Source organism: Mesoplodon bidens, assembly GCF_964165515.1.
Source record: "Mesoplodon bidens genome assembly, chromosome: 14".
Lineage (NCBI taxonomy): Eukaryota > Metazoa > Chordata > Mammalia > Artiodactyla > Ziphiidae > Mesoplodon > Mesoplodon bidens.
In genome coordinates, this window is record NC_138170.1 from 77044147 (window position 1) to 77067239 (window position 23093).

Here is a 23093-nt window from a genome sequence, read left to right on the forward strand (position 1 = left end):
AGAGATAGAGACAGAGACAGAGAGAGACCAGGAGACCTAGAGGCTGGGTGCACATACATCTATCATTAAAAACCCAAGTCCACCCACTGCTGTGCCCACAGGTCCCACTGTTCCATAACAATATTTTTCTAATGAGAAAAAGGGAGAATCCTCCCAACGCCATGCCTGAGGTGGACTGTTTTACTCAGTTAGCTCCCAGGGGTAAAACTACAAAAACAGCAATGTGGAAAAAAGTGCCACCTCTCATTTTGAAAATCCATTAAAGAAAAGAAAAGGCTTCTATTCAGGGTCAGTGACCACTTGTTTGAGAAGTCAGCCCAATCATGTGGCTGCTTTTTTAAAAAATTCCAGAGACCGGAGAGTCAGAGACACATTCTAATCTGGAATCTCATCCCGAGCGGCTAAACCCTTGAATGAAGCTCTTTTCTTCTCTGAGCCTCAGTTTCCTCAACTGCAGAAGCATTAGACAAGGTTATTGCATTTCTTCCAGCCCTAGTCATCTGTGATTCTGGGACTCTCTCTGCTCTCCTTAAAATAATGTATTATGGGGCTTCCCTGGTGGCGCAATGGTTGAGAGTCTGCCTGCCGATGCCGGGGACACGGGTTCGTGCCCCGGTCCGGGAAGATCCCACATGCCGCGGAGCAACTGGGTCCGTGAGCCATGGCCGCTGAGCCTGCGCGTCTGGAGCCTGTGCTCCGCAACGGGGGAGGCCACAACAGTGAGAGGCCCGCGTACCGCAAAAAAAAAAAAAAAAAAAAAAAAAAAAGAATGCATTATGATGAGAGGAGAAGAGGAAACGGGCTCTCCTAGTAACATCACTTGCATTCCCTGTCTGCAGGATATCACTCACCAAGGACAGAGAAGCCACAGGACCCTCGGGGACCACAGCCCTGAGTTAGGGAGCCAGACTTGTGTTGGCCAAACAGCTGCTCATCTGATTCGTTCCCTCAGCCTGGATTGGTGAATCTGAGTCACAAGGGAGATCTCCAGGTAAGAATCGACTGTCTTTGCTTATAGCCAGCAGCACGGTGATGACCAGCATTGTAGTGCAGAGAATCTGTGATATGCAGGCTTACAGGACACCTGGAAGTATTGAGGATGGTCCTTCCACCAGATTTGTCATCTCTGATCGGAAGCCGTGCTTCCTAACACCACATACGTGTACAAGGAAAAAAACCAAAAAAACCCCCAAAAAAACAAGGACATAATGAAGAATGGATGTGCACTTCAAAGTAGCTGTAATTTTGAAGTGCTTAAATGTCCCTGGGTTCTATAACTGCATTCTGAGTGGGAGCTGTTGCTATCTTGAGTCTTTTTAGTGTTTAGGCAGGAAACAGAGTCTCTTGCAACTGCATGCAGGGGGTGAGCAGATTAGAGCTGTTGCTGGAGGTCGCTTTGTCCCTGCAGAATGCATTTGAGGGCTTCTTTCTGGCCATCCAGGTTGAGACCAGCAGGGAGAGAAGTAGCCCACCTGGCATGGAATTTAGGTCTCATGCCGGAAGTCTGGCTGGCATCTCACTTGGCTATCACATTTTTAGAGGTAAATGCAGCTGAATTTAGAGGTAAATTCGGCACTGCAGTGCACCAGCCTCAGATCACCCCTCCCCTTGCCCTCTTCCCTCACCGCCAGCACGTGGGTTTTCTCCCTCTTTCACCTTCTCCCAGTTATGGGCACTTTTCTTCTTATCTGGAAGGAGAGGGCCACACCTACTTGAACTTCATCATTGAACTTGGACCTGACAGGGGCTGACATCCCTCTCCAGTGACTCAAGGTCTGCTGATTTCAGCTCCTTAGACTTTGTCGTATTAGCACATCTCCTTCCAGCTGGCCCAGGGCACCCACACATCCAAGGTCAGGAGTCACGAAGGAGGTGACGGTACACTGAGGTGATCTCACACCTGTTACTCTTTCAGCGGTTGCTGCTGTGACCTTCTGCTGTCCTCTCCTAAAGCTCTTCTTTTGCATTCAGATATCCTGATTTTCCCTCAAAACTAAAACCAGAAGCATTTCATAAAGCTGAGAAGGTAAGACCAGGTGATTTCTCAGGTATTTTCCAATTCTGAGTTCCTGGGATTATTTTATCCCAGACTTGGTCCTTATACCAGGTTCTCATTCTTGGGGGGAACAGATTTATCTTGTGCTCCCTTCCTTTCTTCCTCTTACGGTTTCTTTCCCCAGAGGGGTCCCTGAGCCGTAGCGTACTTCAGAGGAAGGAGAAGAGCTTTTGAAATGAGACAGACCTGACTTCAAATCTCAGTTCTGCTATTTATTGGTTGAGTGATTTTGCCTAGATCGTTGTAAATTCCTGAGCTTCTGTTTCCCCATCCGTAAGATGGGGACAGTCCTCCCTGTGTGGGAGGCTTGTGGTGAGGCTCAAAGGACACGGTAATGCATTAGCATAGTTTCTTGCTTCTAGTAAACCTCAAAAAATGTCAGCTTAATCAGAGGTATTTCAGTACAGCTTTGAGCCCTCATTGGGTTGCATCTGAACCTGTGCCTAAAGTCTAGGGACAGATCTTGTCTATACACACAGTTAAAGAAGCCCAGAGCTGTTAATCTTTTTTTTCTTTTTTTTTATTTTTTTTTTTTTTTTTGCGGTACACGGGCCTCTCACTGCTGTGGCCTCTCCCGTTGCGGAGCACAGGATCCAGACGCACAGGCTCAGCAGCCATGGCTCACGGGCCCAGCTGCTCCGCGGCATGCGGGATCTTCCCGGACCGGGGCACGAACCCGTGTCCCCTGCATCGGCAGGCGGACCCTCAACCACTGTGCCACCAGGGAAGCCCAGAGCTGTTAATCTTGATTTCAGAGTTCCTCTTCAATAGCGGCCCGCCCTCACCTCGCCTTGGCCAGATCGCCCTCTGTGGTTCGGCCATTTGAAGGTTTGCCCTGTTACATCCAACCTCAGGTCTCACCCACCTCCGGCCTGTTGAGTCCATCCTTTGTCCCATCGGATAGTAGCTGAAAACTAACTCACCCCCAGCAGCTTTTTCACTTCAAACCAGCGTCTTCCAAGACCCAGAGAAATGTCCTCACAGGTGGAGCCAGCTGACTCGGGAGCAGGTGTCCTGGCCCCTCAGCGAGACAGTTAAGTTTCAAGCACGTGTTCATCCAGGCCCACAGCACTGGCTTTCTTCCTTGACTGTGGACTGTTAGCTCTTGTGGGGCATTCATTTATCCAGCCATCCATGCATTCCACAAATATGTATGGAGCATGTCCTGTGCAGCAGGGGTATTCTTGGTGTTAGGGACCCACACAAAACAAAACAAAACAAAACAAAAAACAAACAAAATTCCTGTTCTCTTCAAGCTTGCATTCTAGTGGGATCAGGGGAGTGTCAATAAATAAATAAGCATATATTATACCAGGTAGTATTAAGTGTTATGGAAAAAATAAAGCGAAAATAATGATAATAAAGCCAAGCCAGAGTGAGAGGAAGTTGGGGAAGAGGCATTGCTGTCTTAGGCAGGATACCAGGGAAGGCCCCCCCTGATTAGGTGTCATTGGAGCAGGACCCGAACAAAGGGAGGGAGGGAGACTTGAAGGAAAAAGGGAACAAAGGCTGTCAGGTGGGGATGTTCTTGGGCTTCAAGGCACTGCAGGTGGCCAAGAGGATTGGAGCAGAAGGAACGAGGGACAGTGGGAGGAGGTGAGGGCTGAGAGGAGTGGTCAGATTGCGCAGGCCTCACAAGCCACCCCGAAGACTTGGGCTTTTATGTTCTGGTTGGCTTTTCCAGAGAATCCTGTACCCTTCCTCCCTCCTCCCCAGAGAGTCTCAAAGGCTTCATCCCTAAAACATCCTGAAATAGAAATAAAGATGGATGTTCATGCCCAGTAGAGTATTTGCGATTCATTCCAAAACCCGTATTGGATACTAGGTACCGACACTCTGGAGGTAAATGAGACTTGGCCGCCCTGTCCTAGGAGCCCGTGGCCCGGCACTGGTTCAAGGCTGCTTGGAGAAGATGCATCGATAAATCAGGCCCAAGTGAGCAGTTGTCCTAATTTGGTCATTGTGGTACCAATTGGCTAGAGTAGGAATTTCCCCTGGGACCTCCCACAGGTCACTGGTACCAATTCTCTTGGAATTCATCCACCTAGACTATTGCCAAGTCTGGCCTTCTGGGTAGAGGGGGGACCCATCCATTCAGCGAACATGTGAGTGCCTATTCTGTGTCAGCGCCAGTGCTAGACACCGGGGAAAAGGATGCTGAGATTCAGCTCCTGCCCTCAAGCTGTTTATGGTTTCACTAGGAGGCCTGCTAGTGACTAGGCAGCACCCCAGTTATCAGTGTTCTGATCAGAGTGAGTGTGAGGGACCGAGAGGTGGGGCGCTTGAGCTAGTGAGCTCCCCGTCCTTGGAAGCATGTGAGCAGAGTGAGGGGCGGAGCTGGGGAAGCTTCCTGGGGACACGCTGTCTCCACTCTGTCCTAGAGTTGAGGGCTGGTCTGCTAGGTGAATATCGGGGTGGGGGGGGGGTGAGAAGCTTCAGGGAAGGTCTCCAGGTAGAGGAGAAGCATACACGAGGGCTGCCTCTTGGAGGGACTGTGGCACTGTCACTCGCTGTGGCTGTGCAGGTGAGGTGAGGTGAGTCTGAGAGAGAGGGACTCACTCAGAGACAGAAGCTAGGAGGATTAACCAGGAGACCTTGAATGTCGAGCTGAGAGGGTTGAGTCCATTCTGAGGACAGCTCAGAGCTGGTTACAGAGCTTTAAGCAAAGATGGGTGGTCTGATAAAGTTGCAGTCTTACAAAGCAAAGGGCCGAATTTCATTTGACCCCCTGTTCTCTAAAGTGCATATTTTATATCTACTCCTTGTAATATTATAGGATAACAGTTTCCTCAGCTGTAAAATGGGTTCATACAGATCAGCCGAATGGGAGGTTGTGAGGGTAGATACATGGCCTGTCCACCCCCAGGGCCCTGGGTAGTGGTAAGTGCTGAGAGCACGTCACGTGCATCTTGTTGCACAAATTGCTGGTGAATGGTTAGAACAGGAGCCTTTTTTCTGATGAGAGGAAGTGGCTGGCAACAGTCCATGCTATTCTAGTAGAAATTATGGCATTTAGATCTTGATCTGTTTTTTTCTGGTCAGAAAGCAAATACCCACTTCTGAAACCCTCTCTCTGTTGAACACTAAAATACGAGTGTTCTCTTTAAAAATGTGCACGTTCATTAAACAGATAAGACCTGAGCCCTCACCATGCCCCAGACACTGTGCTAGGCCTGGAAGCATCAAGACAAATCAAGCCCAGTCAGCCTCTCGAGGAGGTCATAAGCTCATGACGAAGACAGAGGAACCAACAGTCATGGGAGCAGGTGGTGGGCAAGAGCCCCAGCATGAACAACGCGATGTGGGTGCAGAGAGGGAGCCTGCCCTGTGCCCAGGCAAGTCAGGGAAGGCGTCCAACAGGGGCCATGTGAGCTGGGCACGAAAGGATGAGTAGGAGTTGGGTTCTGGGAGAGGATACAGAACAACACTCTCATAAACTCAGTTCTCTGTGATGGTGGTGGGGAGGAAATAGCCAGAGGTGGCGTCATGCACAGATAATGCCTCAGCTCTGCTTTTAAAAGTCCGTTAGTCGCCATCCTCCCACCTCGTTCCCAACAGTGACTGAAAATAATCAAATTGACTAATTTGAGTTCATCTCTCCTCTGACGCTGTGGAGGTGTTAGTGAGCAGAACAGGATAAGGGCTGGGGGGCCAGAAAAGAAGGAGAAAGAGGAGAAGGAGGAATCCATTTCCATCATCCAGAAACACTGACTGAACAGCATAGCTGTCTGGTGGCAAAATTCAACTTTACAGAGACCTGGGTCTGCTTCTTCGCAGTGAAAACTGCAAGAGATTTTTAAAACTGTATGTGTCCTTCTATCTTTCTCTTAGAAAAAATATATATAGGGGTGTATATATCCATATATATCTATATATATATCTATATTTATGTTATGTATATGCACATTCCCATGTGTATATGTGCATGATATATATGTAAGTGCATATATACATGGATATGCCCATTTATGTTATATAGAATTTATTCTAACCTAGCACAGAGCCTGGTGCCCATGACCTCCAGTCACACTTGCTGGTTGGAGATGGATGTGTGGCTTAGAACTGACCTTGCTGACCTGCACACGTCCCCAGATGTGCCAGAGTCTCTAAAGGTCATGGCCTTGGATGCTCCCCGGCACAGCAGGAGGGAGCCTCGGTGTCGGCTACAGAAGAGGAGACTGCAGCTCAGAACGACGAAGCGTTGGTCCAAGGCCCACAGCTCTGAGGCGGTCAGGATTCAAACCCTCTTCTAACTGTCCCTCTCCCACTGTATGTGCTAGGCGTCACCCTATCTATAAATAGGTGAAGCTCCCAGTCAACCAAGGAGGAGATTCTACAACTAAGACTTGCCCTTGGAAGGGTCCCTCAACTAGGGCTTCACACCGCAGGGCTGGGAGGACAAGTGGCAACTCACCAGAGTCAGGGATGCACGTGTCCGGAAACCCTCTGTGGATCCTCCCAGCACCGGCAAACACTCTGCACGTCGGTCTGCAGGGGAGGGAGAAGGGACGGAGGGAGGGAGGGAAGGGGGGAATGACTGGCATCGATCGGGGTTAACTTGGGTTCTAGTCCAGGCCCGGCACTGACTCACCTTTGACCTTGGACACCCCTTCCCTTCTCCATCATCACTAGGAGGGTGTTGGGCTTGATGGTCCAACTTCCATTTCTGAACTGGTCCCCAAGGAGAGTCCTTGAATCCTGCTGACTCCCCACGTCGTGCCGGGGGACCCCAGTGTAGGACTCGAATTCGTATCATCACCACCAGGAAGCTCTCAAAGGTGAGAAACCAAGGCCCTCACCTCCTCATGGATGGCCGGGCCTCCACCAGCCCTGGAAACAGAACAGCTGAGCCTGTACAGAGAAAAAGGTTGGCTCGGCTGTACCTCGTCCTCCCAGCCTTCTGCTGGGAGCCCCCGGTGTAGCTGCTGCCTTTGTTCAAGCCCCTCTTCCGGCCCTCCAGCCTCCTTGCACCTCTGTCGTCCAACCCACAGAAGGGTTGGAAAAGAGGAGAATCGGCTTGGAGTGTAGGGCTTCGCCCTGATGACTAGCTTCCTTTCCCTCTTGGGGACTTGAAAGCTGCCAGTCCAGAAGTCCCAGGAGGGAGACTGCACCTGACCTGGAAAGCAGGAAGGAAGCCAGGGGTCAGGAGCACGCTGCAAACTGGCAGAGAGAAGCGTCCTGCAGAATCGTTCATGTGATCGCAGGCTTGGCCATCAGTGCCCCGCAGGACCCCTTTCCCCACGTGTCAGCTCTTTCTGCCCTGACTAGGCTGCCAGCCAAGGAAGGAGGGCCATGGCAATCTACCAATTTTCTTCAGTTACCGTAATGTGGATACAAGGAGCTGGACGTGTGATGACATTCGCAAAAGCCCACGTCCCTAGTTTTAAGGGAGGCCACCTGGCACGGTGTAGAGTGGGCTTTGGGTGAGATTTGCTTTCACTGGGGTTGTCGTGAGATGCTGTGTCCTGCCGTGGTTAGTAGCACAGACTGCAGCTGGACAGCCCGGGCTAGGACCCTCCTCTGCTACTTCCAGCTGGTGAGCTCGGGCTGACGAGACATGTCATCCAGCTTGTCCTCATCTGCAGAACGAGAGCCCACAGGACCTGCCACACGAGGCTGCTCTGATCAGGGATGTGAGTTCATGCACGTGAGGGTGCGGAGTGGTACCTGGCCCATAGTCAGGGCTCAGTGAGTGTTCGCCGATTTTATTTTGATCTGAAGCCTCTAGAATTGAATATTCTATTCCGTTTCTGGGCTGTGCTGTGGGTTCAATCATTCACTGGCTGTTTATTAAGCATCTCCTGGGTGCAGAACTCGTCCTAGATGATGGCGTTTCAAAGCCGGAGTCGGCAACATGATAAACACAGTGAGACATCGCTCCTTCTTTGCCATTGGGACAAGTGAAGCCTTGTAGGAGACCAGAGGCTGGAGAGTTCCCTGAGCCAGGCGGCTGCTCAGAGGAGCTGGGGGGCCTGGAGTGAAGGGGGCGGCGAGGAGGAGCTGGAGGCCTGAGCCGAGGGCTGGACAGTGGGTTGAGAGAAGGAAGGTGGAGTTGACTAAGGATGATGAGGGCGGGGTGCCATTCTGAGTGGGAGCCCGGGGGAAGCGCTAAAGAGGGTGGAATTCTTGAGAGTGGTTTTCTGGTGTTGGTGTGGGCGGTAGGCTCTGCTTTAAGCCTTTTTGGTGCGAAGTGCCTGGGGCCGCCAGGTGGAGATCTATCCCCTTTGCCCAGCTCCGGTGTCAGTGGAGGAAGAGGGCTCAGGATGCGCCAGCCAAGGGCCCCCGTCGCACAGGATGGAGCAGGCCTCTCTGCTCCCAGCAGAGCGAGCACAGGCCCCTCTGTGTGCGGCCTGAGAGCCCTGGCCGGGCCTCCTCCTTGAAGGGCCTGACAAAGACTTGCTTGTTCTCGCCTGACATCAGACCTCGCCCTCAGGATTTCTCTGTTCTTCTGGGGCAAGATCTCACACAGTGATAATAGAGTGAACGGGAAGGGAGGAATCAAGGGAAAGCTGTCTCAGGCGTCACCATGCCAACCCGCTCCCCTGGCTGAGCGTAAGAAGAGGGCGCGCCTGCTGTGTGCGCCCTGCGCATCTTCCAGGTCACACCCTGGCAGGGACTGCCCTGAGCTGCGGGCGTTTCTGGTTGGAGCCGAACGGGAGCTGCTCGTATTGGTTCCGAGAGATGCTAGCTGCCTGGTCCGTGACGGACAAAATATTAGTGAGTCACATTACTTAATTGCTGCATACAGTGGGTGGATTGTTTTCTCTCTCTCTCTCTCTCTGTGTGTGTGTGTGTGTGTGTGTGTGTGTGTTTTAGCTTAAGTAAGTATTGCATTTAAACACCTGGGTTTTCTATGTTAACAAAGACTTATAGTGAGTTCTGCCTTGGACATTTCGTAAAAGCTTACTGTTTAGAGGCATCTGTGAGATCACCTGCTCCTGAGTCTGTCTGATCCTTTTTTCAGATGAGTGAACGGAACCCGGGAGAATGGGAGACAGGAGTAAAGCTTTTATAGGCACCCGGGATTCGGATCCTGCGTGACAAGTTCTCAGCATAAGACCCCTAGTGAGGGCTTACTCAGTGCTATCCCTGCTTACTCTCTGAGCTTTGATGTGTGCCAGATGGGGTCAATAAATGAACTCACTTGTAAAACAAAATGAATGTGAAACCAGTCCAAGGGGAGCCCCTAGTTTCATTTATCATAAAACAATCAATCCGGGCTTCCCTGGTGGCGCAGTGGTTGAGAGTCCGCCTGCCGATGCAGGGGACACGGGTTCGTGCCCCGGTCCGGGAAGATCCCACATGCCACGGAGCGGCTGGGCCCGCGAGCCATGGCCGTGGAGCCTGTGTGTCCGGAGCCTGTGCTCCACAACGGGAGAGGCCACAGCAGTGAGAGGCCCGCGTACCGCAAAAAAAAAAACAAAAAACAATCAATCCTAAAACAACCGTTTGCTTGTGAGATACAGGAAGAAAAGGAAATTTGACACGGGACCTTCACATCCTCAGTCTAGTGCAGTGGTTCTGAAGCTCACGGCCAAGGCCATAGGCTAGTAAGTGAAAGGGGAGCCCGTGTCTCCACTGTCTCTTCAGTGTGTTTCCCACACTCCATACTCCACTTCATCAAATGACCTGGGGTTACTTTGTTTAGCTGGAGTCTCAGCTGGTAGGAACTGCGGAGCAGTCCCAGACCTGGTGCTTGAGGAGCAATTTGCTGTCTTCAAGTGGAATTAGAAATAGCCTAAACAGTACTTGATCTGTCTGTGAGGGCTGGGAGCCTTCTAGCAGATGCAGGGCACAGCTTTCAAATTTAGTCATGTGTGGCCACAGACACCAGCCGGGGAACCCCGGCTGCAGGGTAAAGTTTAAAACCAGGGTAGTGCATAGTTGAGTCATCAAGAGCACGGCCGGGTTCAAATGTAAATCTGGAGATGAACTTGGTAAGGTTGTTTGTTTGGTTTAACTGTGGTCTTGCTGGATCGATCCAAACAGGGAAGTTCCACTGTGACTCTGCTGCCTTCTCTGTGTATGTTGGGTTCCCTGCAGGAGCATCCTCTGCGAAAGCGTGTCCTGCACGCCTCTCTGTCTATCAACACAGGGTGGGGTTACCGATCGCTAACAGAGGATCTCCCGCTCTCCTAATTTACACTTCCAGAGTGTCTGCCAGATCCAAAATATAATTTGAAGTGGACATTTCACCAAAATGAGCTGTCGTAATTCATTTTGATAAGCTTGGATAAGATTTCAGCATTTTCTTTCTTTCTTTTTTACTCTGTACCTTTTGCAACTGGAGTCAGGTTGATTCAGCCACCAGACAGATGTTCCCCTGGGTGGAAAACGTGATTTAAGAAATTAGGGGAAGAGGCAGGGGAAGATGATTACTAAGCCAAGTGGTTGAATCTATTAATTTTTCTTTCCCAAACGTCATGGCTCCATTTCCAGCAAAGTGGTCAAGATCAATGCTTTTGAAATGACCTTGAACAGGCATGAAGTGAGTTAGTGTGTTAAGTAAGCACTGGGTACCACAGCTGCGAATTTGAACCCTTTTTACTACTAAGAATATATTCAGGGCATTGAAATGGATCCCCCTGCTTTGTCCTTTTTCCAAACTTCTGCTTTTGTACTAAGTACCTACCCTGACCTGGTCTGGCATTTTTAACGTGAGATGAGCACGCCCCTTAGTGGAGAAAGTACTTAACTGCAAGCTCTTAACATTTGCCCAAAGAAAAGCTCTCAGTTTTTACAGAAATATATCGCTTTAGTAACTCTTAAAGCCAAACTACTTGTCCACGTTGGAGGGTTATGAGATAATTTGTGGGAAGCACTTAAAATGGCACTGAGTGCAGGAATGACAATCAGCAGCTGCTATTATCACGCTTATCTGAGATTGAGGATTCGGGAAGCAGGGGGTTGAGTGACGTCATTTTGGGCGTCTTCCGGATTTCAGCTTCAGGGCCCTCTGTGCCCACACTGTTACGTATTAGGAAAGGTGAGTGAAGAGTAGTGGACAGGACTTACCTGGGGCAGGACCCACTGCCCCGAGGCGGAAAGCAGTGACGACCACTTCAGAATACAGGCCTCCTCACCGTGCAGGAATTTGGATTGAAAAGAGCATCCACACAATGTGATTCCACCTGCACTTGATGAGGAGGCACTGTTCCTTTGCCACGCCTGTCCCTGACCTTGGACTTCTCCCAGCTCAGCCTCTGGACGCTCAGAAGTCTCCACAGGCAACCCTTTGTGAAAATGACTCCTAGTGGCAGGAGATGTCTCTTTCAGAAGTTCATGTGGGCATCGTTGAGGCCGTATTTTGCTTTTCTCATGACTCAAGTTTTCTTTCTTTTAATTGTCAAGCATAGGATGAGACCCCTATGAGTCTGTTTCTTCATATGCCTGAAGCTGGTTACATCTTTATCAAACGAGATGTGAAAGTGGGGAAACGATTTGCCTTCCCTCTCTCCTTTCTTTCTTCCTCCCTTTCTTCTTTCTTTTCTTCCTTCATCCCTTTCTTCCTTTCATTCCTCCTTCCCTCTCGCTTTTTCCTCCTCTCCCACCAGCCCCTCCTCTTTCCTTCCCTCTTGCTCTAAGTTGATGATTGGCAAGAGGTCCTTGGATATAGATTTTGGCATCCACGCCATCTCTTGTCCACTCACTTTTTCATTTATTCGGAAACATATTCCCTGAACAGCCTACTCTGGATTCAAACATAATCCAGTCCCAGTTCCGGTGCTGGGGATATTCATCCTTTAAGAGGAGAGGCAGGCAGGTAAGCAGGGGTGACAGGACCGTGGGAAGGTGCTGGAAGAGGGCTCCCGGGGCCGTGGGGACAGGAACAGAGGGCAGCCCGTCCCCCCAGGACTGGCACCGGGAGCACGGCAGGCCCCAGGCTGGTGGTGGATGTAAGTTTGCCTGGCAGAGAACCACCTTTAGAGTGGCTTTAAAAGCCACCTAGGAGGGGCTTCCCTGGTGGCGCAGTGGTTGAGAGTCTGCCTGCCGATGCAGGGGACACGGGTTCGTGCCCCGGTCCGGGAAGATCCCACATGCCGCGGAGCGGCTGGGCCCGTGAGCCATGGCCGCTGAGCCTGCGTGTCCGGAGCCTGTGCTCCACAACGGGAGAGGCCACAGCAGTGAGAGGCCCGCGTACCGCAAAAAAAAAAAAAAAAAAAGCCACCTACCGACAGGTCTCAAGGCCAGGCGTGTGACAGCTGTCCCTCCAAAGGCCTCTCAACTCCACCCACTGAGAGTGTGATCTCAGCCGTGGGGGACCTGGGGTTCCCTTCGTCCCGGCCCCAGGCCTCGCTGGCAGTTTCTCCCTGGCCTCCCTCCCACTCCACAGCCCCCTCCTGCATGAAACCCTCCACATTCTTCCAGTCAGAGGATTCCTCTCCTCTCTTCCACCCTCTTCCCAGATACCAGTCCTCACTAGAATCTTCCACTCGTTACAGCTGTCTTTAAACATAGCCTCTCACCCTCACCGGATGGTGCAGGGACCGTGTCTTAGGTAGCTCTAGTTTCTAAAAAGAGCAAATGTTCATGCAGTTGCTCCTTTGACCACGCACCCACTTTCCTGTACTCTGTCAAGGACTGTGCTGGGTGTGGAGGCTGGACCAATGATTAAGACCTGCGTTCAGGAAGCTGAGCAGACACACATGAATATTATATTTTTGTTCGAAATGCATACAGGATACACAGGGTGTATAGATTAGGGCCATAAGAAGGAAGAGGCCAGTTCTAACTTGGGAGCTAGTGGCAAGGGAGAGGAGGGGTGTTGGATTTGGGTGGAGGTGGGGATCGACTGAATCAAATCACACATAAAGTGCAGTGTAGGTGGATAGATCACCCGGCAGAGCCAACAGAGTTTTGCCAACTAAACAGAATCTTCAGTGTTACTGGTAATTTCTAGAAATGTTGAAAGAATTTATTACTTATTTCAACTGAATGCTGCCATTTCCTGGGCAAAGTAAGTAGACTTCCAAAGCCTTGGGAATTAACATCATCATTTCACCATCTCTTGGAATTGTTTTGAAAGCCAGTGGACATAGCTTTGGTGTTTGCAAATTATCCCCAACCTAGTGCCTTAATGTTACAGTTTTATTATTATCGTAACTGCAGTGAGATCTGATTTGGGCTCTGAGGGCTGGGACTGCGGCGGCTTTTCAATTGCTTCTGGAATTCCAAAGGAAGAGTCTGAATTAGAGAACGTCATATTAGACCTTTGAATACACGTGATAGATGAAAGCTGGCTGCCCAAGCATTGACTAATACAGGGACTTTGGGACTCGCTTTATCAAATACATGAAAATTAGTTGTAGTTAGCCTGTCTGCGTATTTCATGATGTTTGATGCTTCGGAAGTCCAAAAGGGCTTGAGAACAATTTCTCTTTAGTAGTTTAAGTGTTCTACCTGATTTCTGAATTACTGCTTTTTCACAGAGGTAAACTCTGGAGTACTCCCTGAGTGCAGCAGTGGCCAATTTTGAGATAGCATGGTGCTGGGAATCTATCACCACCATCCTTCCCAAATAGCTGGAAATCCAAAGGGCTTCAAGGAACAAGCCAGGGATGCTCTGTGGAAGTGCTGTCAAGGCGCAGTTCTGGTTCTTAAGTGGAAGTCTCATCCCATTTCTAATTGCCTTAGCTCCTGGTGTGGCTTTCGGTTGCCTGAATACATTTCTGGAAATTGTTGGACATTCTCATTGCATTAAGACCTCAGGATGTTGGAACGACGGGGAGTTTCCCAGGTCGTCTAGCCAGTCCTGGTGGGTTACAGATGCGATAAGGATGAGACTCAGATGGGGGGGGGCGGGGGGGGAGTGACCTTCCCCAAGGTCTTGTAGCAAACAAGTGGCTGAAAACAGGTTAGGACAAGAGCCAGTGACTCCCGTGCATTTGGTGGCATTACAGAGACCTTACAGTCGCGGTAGCTTCCATGACCTTGAGGCCCTGGGGTTACACAACAACTGTCTGACCCGCCCAAGGCACCGAACTGTATTTCTGCCCTGGAGTTTCCTTGCTTCTGCTTTGTGGATTCAAAGTTCCTATATAATCAGTCTTCAGTAGATTCTCCTGACCGTCTCTCCCTCTACTTTCCCCCCGAAACACACTTTCTATTTTAGAGGTTCCTGCTGTTCCTCATTAGGACCAGGCTCACTGACCAGGCACTTCCCCATCCCGTGAAAGGACTACTTCTCCCCTTTTCTTACCCAAATAAGAGTGTCTGACCCAAATAACAGATGGCCTGAGAGCCTCTCCTCCCACGGGCCTGGAGGAAGAATCTTACGTTTGGATGGAAGAGAAGCTCCAGGGGATCATGGGAGTCATGTTTATGAACAGATGACTTCATTCATTCCCTCTGTAGGTATGGAGCTCCTACTGTGTGTCAGGCCCTAGTCTGGGATCTGGGGGTATATATGTTCATGGCGATAGAGATCAAAAAGAAAAATAAAGACAGTGAGTGGGGAGTAGGGTGAAGTATGATGTTGGAGAGGGTGGTTAGGTTGGGCTCCGCTGGAAAGTAAACCCTGGACAGAGGCCTAAAGAAAAACCATGCAGATATATTGGGGGAAAGCATTCTAGGCCTAAGGACTAGCAACGATACTGTGGCAGAAACACACGTGATAAGTTCAAGAATGAAGAAAGGGGAGAGGCCAGAAGCCAGAGTAGCCCAGCGATGGAGGGGAGTTGTACGAGATGAACTACCTTGGGGTAACATCACCTCGGGCCTTGTTGACTGTGATAAGAATCTTTTATTTTACTCTAAGTGACACAGGAAACCATTGAAGGGGTTTAACCAGAGGAGTGACATGCTGAAACTTTTGAAACATCATTAGAGCTGCCAGATAGGTAATTGACTGAGTGATTGGGAACTGGGGAATCTGTTTAGGAAGTGAGTATGATAGTCTTGGCAAGAGATGGGATGCCCTGTGGGTTGTCTAGGCCTCCATGTCCGAGAAACGATCAAATTCAAGCTGCGTCCTAAAAGGAGAGCTGAAGGGTTTGTTAGCTTAGATATGGGGTGTGAGAGAAAGGAAAGCCGAGGATGACACTGCCGTTTTTAGTCTGAGTGTCTGGAAACATGGAATTGCCATTTACAGAAAGAAGAAAGACTGAAGAGGGGCAGATTTCTAGGGAAAAAAGCCAAAACTTTAATTTTGGATATGTGAAGTTTGAGGTGTCTATTAGAAGTCAAGCAGTCAATGGGATAAATGAGTCTGGAGTTCAAGCGAGGGGGTCAAGGTGACAGTTATAAATTTGGAAGTCATCAGCATACATCCTCTAAGATGGTATTTAATAGATATTAATAGTTGTGTCAGAAAGGGGACTCGGGGAGGGGGAAGGGTAAGCTGAGACAAAGTGAGAGAGTGGCATGGACATATATACACTACCAAAGGTAAAATAGATAGCTAGCGGGAAGCAGGCGCATAGCACAGGGAGATCAGCTCGGTGCTTTGTGTCCACCTAGAGGGGTGGGATAGGGAGGGTGGGAGGGAGACGTGAGAGGGAGGGGATAGGGGGATATTTGTATACATATAGCTGGTTCACTTTGTTACACAGCAGAAACTAACACACCATTGTAAAGCAATTATACTCCAATAAAGATGTTAAAAAATATATACTGCCTGCACTCAAGTCATGTCTGTATATTTCTGTGCGCATCTCTTGTTGATGGTTTTGAGTGTCCATGTATCTTCTTGGCCATGTTAGAAATAAAAAGTTAATTTTCAAAAAAAAGAAAGGGGACGCTTCTTCATGGCCAGGAGGACAGAACTAAGACCAGTGAGTGGAACAAGAAAAATAACGATAGTAATCGTGATTACGGCAACTACCATTTGTGCATCTGGCTACTTACATATGTTGTGTCACTGTCTCTACAAACCAGCCTTGAAGAGGTTGAATTCATCTCTGTTTTACTCGTATTGAAACTCAGACTCTGGGAGGTTAAGTAAATGTTGTTAAATACGTTGATTGAGACCACCCAGCTAATAAATAGCTAAGCTGTGATCCAAACCCAAGTTCATGTTCTTGTTGCTATACTAAACATCACAGCTCAGCTTAAGAAGTTCAGTAGGGTGGTCTTCTTTTATCTCTGAGAAAGACAACTCAGCTGAGGATTTCTGCGAGCTCACCCTCCACCTTCAACTGAGCCTGTCCTGCAGGTCGGGCGTTTCAGATGCTGGGTGAAAGACTGCATGTCGGGGCTGCCCTTGCCAACACAGAACACACACTGTAAAGCAAGAGAGAACAATTTGCAAAAAAGAGATGACACAGGAAGCTAAAGTCATACATCCGCTCTGAACACTGGCTACTGTTTAAGCCAAGACATTACCCATAGGTGCCGGTTGATTTCCTCTCCTAGTTTCAGAGGGCAGATGACAATCCCCAGCCTACTGGAGACAGGTGGAGAAGGGGAATACAGGGATTTATTCCACGCAGGCGGAGGGGCAGGCTTCGGGCGGCTTAGCTGTCATCTCCTTCAGGGCTCGCCGCAAACAAATAAGTGCTGGGGGCTCCACCTAGGAAAGTAAGACCTGAGGGGTGACATGGCTCGTCCAAGGACCTGCAGCCAACACATGTTACAGGCTTTCCAGACCCCAGAGCTCAAGCCTGTTGCACCGCTTTCCTTCAGAAGGGGAAGGAGGAGGCTGGGATGCTGAGAGCAGCTGGCGTTATCCTCCGCCCATCCCCGCCTGCGGTCTGGAGACGGCCGGCAGAGGGCGCCGCGCCCCTGGCTCTCCCAGCCCGCGGCCCGAAGCCATGTTGAATGAGCAAATGTCTGCAGCCGCCTCCGCGAGATGGAAATGTCTCCCTGGCAGGAAATCCGCGAGGAGCACCGCGGGGTTGTGCAAACAGCCTCACAATGTCCGCTTGTGTGTGTGCACTCGGCTTCGCCCGCGTCGCCCACAATGCTCTGTTTTTTTTGGATAATGGGCCTCTGTGGACCCATAGGGCTTGTCATGCAAAGGGAGTGACCTGTGTTTGTCATAAATGGGCTCTTGTATGATTAATAGCCACGCGAACGCGCCCGCAGTAGCCGCTCGGCACCGGCTTCACCTCTTCGCCCGAGGCGGTGGTCTCAGTCGCTCTCTTCCCTCGCTCCAAAGCGGCCGTGCAGAATTGATTGCTAAAAGGGAAATGACTTGTTTGCATTGTGGTTGCAGTTTTTTATATGCGAGACAGGAGGTGCAGAAAACTAGCATTTGTTGCTGGAGGCTGACTGCATGCCAGACATTATACTAGGTGCTTTCCCTGCATTATTTTATTTACTCACCAACGGCACTGCTAAGGAAGTATTACGATTCGCGTTTCACAGACAAGGAAAACCCAAATTCAGAAAAGTAGAAGACTTACCCAAGGTCTCCGCAGCCTGTGCTGTTGCCACTAAAGAACTTTTCTCCTTCAGCGTCGTCCACGGTCCACACACCTGGAAATGCCTCCCTCATCCTGCCTGGCTGTCCATACACTCAATTAGCGATTTTAAAATAAATGAGGGATTTCCATTCTTGGGTGTCAGTGTGTGTATTGTACCTCCTGGAATTATATGCAAAAACATGTGGGTCTGTGTGTGGGTGCATTTTTCTAAGAAGGCTGATATTCATCAGATTCTCAAGGTCATCTATGATCATAAAACAACAGAATATCTCTATTTTGGGAAATGTTTATTTTCTCCAACCTGTTTCTCTTCCCAATGACCCTTCCTCTGTTCGGCTTGTTTGCCGTTGACAATCTTACTGTCACTGCTGTGCGGTGACTGCTTACCGAATCTTCCATTCCATTTCAGTGGCCATCAGTGAAGAGGCTGCGTGCTGGACCTGTGCTTGGAGCTTGGCTGGGGAGGGGTGGGGGGGGTAGTTGAAATGGGCCTTTAAAGAATCCACAGCAAGGAAGAGAGGTTATTCATTCAGCCTGGGGGTCAGGGAGGAGGTTTCTGGGAGGAAGTGCAATCTGATTTGGGCCTTGAAAGATAGGCCATCCAGAGGCAGAGGAGAGGGGGAGGGCATTCCAGGCAAAGGGAGCAGAATGAACACAAAAACAGAAGCAAGAACCAGGCCAGAGCTGTTGGCACTGTCCATACTCTGGTGTGACCAAAGTACAGAGTGTTCAGAGGAGCTGAAACTTGAAAGAGAGCTTTGGGTCAGGTTTTAGGATCTGAATACCATGTGAAAAACTGCACCCATCTTAATTTGATGGCCAGCTTGGGAAGCGTTTACACTGAAACATGCCTTTTTCCTTCCACCCAGCAGCTCCACATCGCGCTGGGCCAGGGAGTTGCCTCAGAAAGCAGCTCCCTGCAGGAGAGCCGGCCTCCAGGGCACTCAGCACACTCCCCCCTCCCCCCCCTCCCCCGCCTTCCCTGTCCCAGCTTACAGTGACGGTCTTCAGTGCTTGCTTGGGGTTCAAGCTAGGGGTTTTATTTTAAAGCTGTTACTTTGGTTTGCGATTAAGCGTACTTTGAAATCGAGGCATTTGCTCCTTTCAGAAATGGAGACCAAAGCAAAGCCCCTCCTGCCTCTGAGATTTCAAGGGATGTTTTCTGCCCTTTGGCCGACCTTGACACTTGAGATGTAATGGGCCACGCCAACCTCCCTTGGCTTCAAATTCTTTAGGTTTTCAGTATGTGAAATGGCTTTTGGTGGTCTTTTTGGTACTTCTATAATTTTGACACCCCCCCCCAAATAAATTTGAACTGGGAATTAATATACCTAATGCTTTGACACCTCCATCAATTCCAAAGCCTCCTTTGGTGCACAGGTGGACCTCCGTTTAAGAAAACTCAGTGTCTGAAAACCTAGACTTACAAACCAAGTCAGTCCCTGACACTGGGGCGGATGGGGTTCTTCAGGGGGCTTTCGCTTCCCAGAAGTACTCCATCCGTGGGCACCATGCCTCCCGGTGCCTTGACCTGCGAGGTCATATTTCACCACTTGACAGTGAACTCTGGAGGCAGAGAGACCTCAGGCAGAAATGTGTGGAGCAGCTGCCAGGGACCGAGAGCCAGGCAGGGACTGGGGGAAAGCCTTTTTCTTTTCTTTCCTCTCTTTTTTTTTTTGTTTTAGGTTATATTGTGAGATAACATATAGACTAGACTTAATTCACCAGCGTTCACTTTACACAGGACATTTCCCGTAACGTGCGCTCAGAGTCTGCTGTGTGATCCGAGGTGCTTGGGGTATCTGGTGTTGGATTGGGGGAGGCGAGAGAGAGCCCAAGATAATGGCTGGAGATGATGGGGAGAGACTGCGGCCAGGAGAAGGGCTTAGAGAGAAGTCACGGCCAGGGGAGACGTGGAAGGTACCTGGAGAGAGTTTGGTGAGACACCAGGTCTAAGGGGGGCAGCAGGTGCAGAAATCTCGGGGGACACTCGGGTTTCTGGCTCATAATTTAATGGACGATGATGCCTTTCTGTGAACAAAGAAGGAGGAGGACACTTGGGAAGGGCAGAATTTAAGGTTATTAAGATCTTCCCAAAATTGCTGTGCTTGCAGGAAATTCACTTAGAGGTACCGGCCAGGAGTTGAGGAGGGAGGTCCAGTTTGGGGCTAGAGTGGGACAGGGAGACAAGGTGTGAAGACCGAACATTGGAGACGGGCACTTGAAGGTTAGATGGAGGAAGCGGAGACTTAAGAAGGACCATCCATTCAGGGCTTCCCTGGTGGCGCAGTGGTTGAGAGTCCGCCTGCCGATGCAGGGGACACGGGTTCGTGCCCCGGTCCGGGAGGATCCCACATGCCGCGGAGCGGCTGGGCCCGTGAGCCATGGCCGCTGAGCCTGCGCGTCCGGAGCCTGTGCTCCGCAACGGGAGAGGCCACAACGGTGAGAGGCCTGGGTACCGCAAAAAAAAAAAAAAAAGAAGGACCATTCATAGAGATGAGAGGGCAGCAAGGAGGCCCTCCAGCATCTCGGCAGGGGAGGGCTTGGCCAACAGCACGCAGGGCAAGATTCCCTGCATCCCCTCGCTCAGGGCTAGAGGACCCTGGCTTCTGTCGGTTGAAATACCCGAGAATCAAATTCTGGAAAAAGGAGATCTGTAATCCAGAGAAATGAGAGTCTGTTTAATCTAAATCACTGATGGTCAGAGCAGCCCAAACTTCGGGCGACTCCTCCGTGTTCCCTTTCGGGTTCTAGACTGAAGCGAGGCCATCGGAGAGAGGTGGAATAAACAGCTTTCCCAACACTACTCAGTAAGCAGAAGGCATTTCCAAGACTGCTGCCCTGCAGGGGTCACTCTCCCTTTGAAATGGGGCAGAAGTGGCCTGGGTGGGCTGTGACTGTCAGCCCTCCTTTTAGGGAAGGGGGAAGCTCATCAAGCAGTTTCCTTCTCACCGTGTTCTTGATTTCACAAGTGGAAGGGAACAAATTCACTAATGATTTCCCAGCGGTGGGCTGGTCCAGAACAAAGTCCCAGTTTGATTGTTTCCATATTCACTGGTATTGGAAATTGGGGGGCGGGGGCACATTGACTTTCATTCCCTAAAAAAGAATCTAATTTCACTCTCATTTCTTGGAGACTTTTTGCTGCTGTAATATTGATGTTTATGGGGAAATTAGCTGTGATGAGGTAATAGTCTATTTTAGAAAACTGAACTCAGATATTGAAAGGACTATTTTAAACCTGCACTTAATCGTTCAACTCTGTAATGGTCTCTCGGTATTTTTTTGAGAATTCCCATGGATTGCCTTACAACTCGACTCTAGCAGCTTGCATTCCACCGGGAACACCCAGCCCTTTTGAGGGACACCGTGGTATTAATGATGGATGAGGATATTCAAGGCATTTTCCCATTTGAGTGCCATTACTTGTTGTGTTAAGACGTTTTGAAAACACATTTTAGCCATTAACTCATTTTTATTGTCAGATGAAAGTGCTTAATAGACTCACTCTAGTTTCCCTCCTTCGTCTTGGAATGAAATCATCTGTTGGATTCTTGGCACGACTTTGGGCAACGGAACAGAGAACCTTATGACTTCATTGCAGAAACGGCAGCTGGGCAGGGAATTCCAGCCCAGCCCAACTATCTAAAATCGCTCACCTGGTTTTGCGCCCAGAATTTATAGTCTGAGCTACTTCATTCCATCAATGCATTCCCCGCCCCCTGCAAAGAAAAGCAGGTGCTTCTGTCATTTAAGGAATGTACCCTTCCTTTTGCTGAGAAGTTTGTTTTTTGTTTTTTGTTTTTTGTTTTTTTGCGGTACACGGGCCTCTCACTGTTGTGGCCTCTCCCGTTGCGGAGCACAGGCTCCGGACGCGCAGGCTCAGCGGCCATGGCTCACGGGCCCAGCCGCTCCACGGCATGCGGGATCCTCCCGGACCGGGGCACGAACCCGTGTCCCCTGCATCAGCAGGCGGACCCTCAACCACTGCGCCACCAGGGAAGCCCGAGAAGTATTTTTTTAAGCCGCCTATTTTGTATCTGATATATTACAGGCTGATGGTCAACCGGTTTTGCTTATCATTCAAAACAATCAAGGAGTATAAATGAGGTATCATGGGTTGTACGATTACTAGGAGAAAGTGTCTCTGGGTAGTGTGAATACCAGACGTATCAGGGTTGTACTCTCCCTGCTCGGACAGCTCCCTGGATGGTTCAGGGGAGGCAAGCCAGAGAGGCCACTTGCTTTGGGGGGACGGTGTGGGGAGCCTGCAAGCCTCTTTCGTCGCTGACAGCAGCTGCCAACCTGGCTGCCATCAGGATTTCTCCAAATCTGAACCTTGTTGACCAGGTTGAAGGTCAGATTGTCTTAATAGCCCTCCTAGGATCACATCCAGTCGCCAGAAACACTCCTAAAGCCAGAACTGGACTGCTTTCCTCCACTCTGTTGGGGAAATCTCAGGGCTCCATTGTAGTCAGGAGATCAGACTTATCATAAAACTAAGTGAGACAGGTCACAGCATGCAGCTGGAGGCACCAGCTTCAGAGCAGAGACCAGCAGTTCTGCTCCCAAGCTGGGCCGAGTACCTGACCAGGTTAGTGACTCCTAGACTTTGGAATTTCATAAAACGATAAAATTTCAAAATAAACTTTGGGGACTTAGGATGCAGCGATCACTATCATTTTGTAAAATAAATAAAAGACACTGTAGCATAGAGATGTTTGCATAACTTTAGCAGAAATGCAAGGCTCATGCCATAGCCTTAATTTCTCATTTTGCCTTGGACTGGTTGATGCTTTGGTACCACTGGACAAAACAATCTTAAGGATTTCTTTGCCAGTGCTAACTGGGAACCAGGCCCTGTGCTAAGTGCTGGGCATACAAGGAGGTGTAAAAACAGCCCTGCGCAAGAAGACCTTACATTCAGAGATGGCGGGAAAGTGTGTAATTATGGTCCACACTGTAGGCACTGTGACACAGTAAACACAGCAAGTTAGGTGAGCAAAGAGAAGCCGAGCTTACCCAAGGGAGTGGGTTTTGTTTTATTCGAGGTAGAGTTGAAGAGGAGGGAAGATTTACGGGGGTTCTTCTGAAGGTCCCGATTTCCAAACTCATACCTGAAAGGGGATTCTGGAGAGGCAATGGCCGAGAGCCAGTGCTTAGAGGTCAGATGGAATTGACTTCCAGACCCAGCTCTGCCCCTTGTGGGCTTGAGAAACTTTTAAAATCTCTAAGATAATTTCTTTATCTCTAAAGTTGGGATAATAAGAGTTCCTACCTCATAAGGTGGCTGTGAAAATTAAAATATGATAATACATAAAAAACTCTCATCCTTATGGCCTGCAGATCATTACAAAATGTTAGCTGTCATTATAATTGTAAACAGAAGGAGCAACATGTGCAAGGGCCCTGAGGCAACAGAGAGCAGGCTGCTTTAGGGAAGTGCAGGGTGTGATGAGTGTAGGGCCCAGGGGTGCGGAGGAAGAGAGGGGAGAGAGGAGACGGGCAGGGGCTGGAGGCCAGGTTTTCTGGATCCATTGCACACATTGGTATACGTTACATCCTGCGGGCCCTGGAGAGCCATGGAAGCATGTTAAGCAAGGAAGTAACATTGTCAGATTTGTGTTTAGAAAGCTGGAAACGAATGGGCAGGAGACGAAACTGGAGTCAGG

At 49.7% G+C, this 23093-nt stretch overlaps 1 protein-coding gene and 1 long non-coding RNA gene across 3 annotated transcripts in view; one reads left to right on the forward strand and one right to left on the reverse strand.

Annotated features, from left to right (window-relative positions):
* The window catches only part of LOC308627717, a 1107544-nt gene that overhangs the window by 189574 nt on the left and 894877 nt on the right, over positions 1–23093 (reverse strand). The gene's annotated exons all lie outside the window — the stretch shown is intronic.
* CYRIA (CYFIP related Rac1 interactor A) overlaps positions 1–23093 on the forward strand; it is a 108256-nt gene that overhangs the window by 49039 nt on the left and 36124 nt on the right. For both annotated transcript variants that reach the window (XM_081254286.1, XM_081254289.1), the window contains exon 2: positions 840–991. The gene's annotated coding sequence lies outside the window, so the exon portion shown is untranslated. The remainder of the gene's footprint in view (positions 1–839; positions 992–23093) is intronic.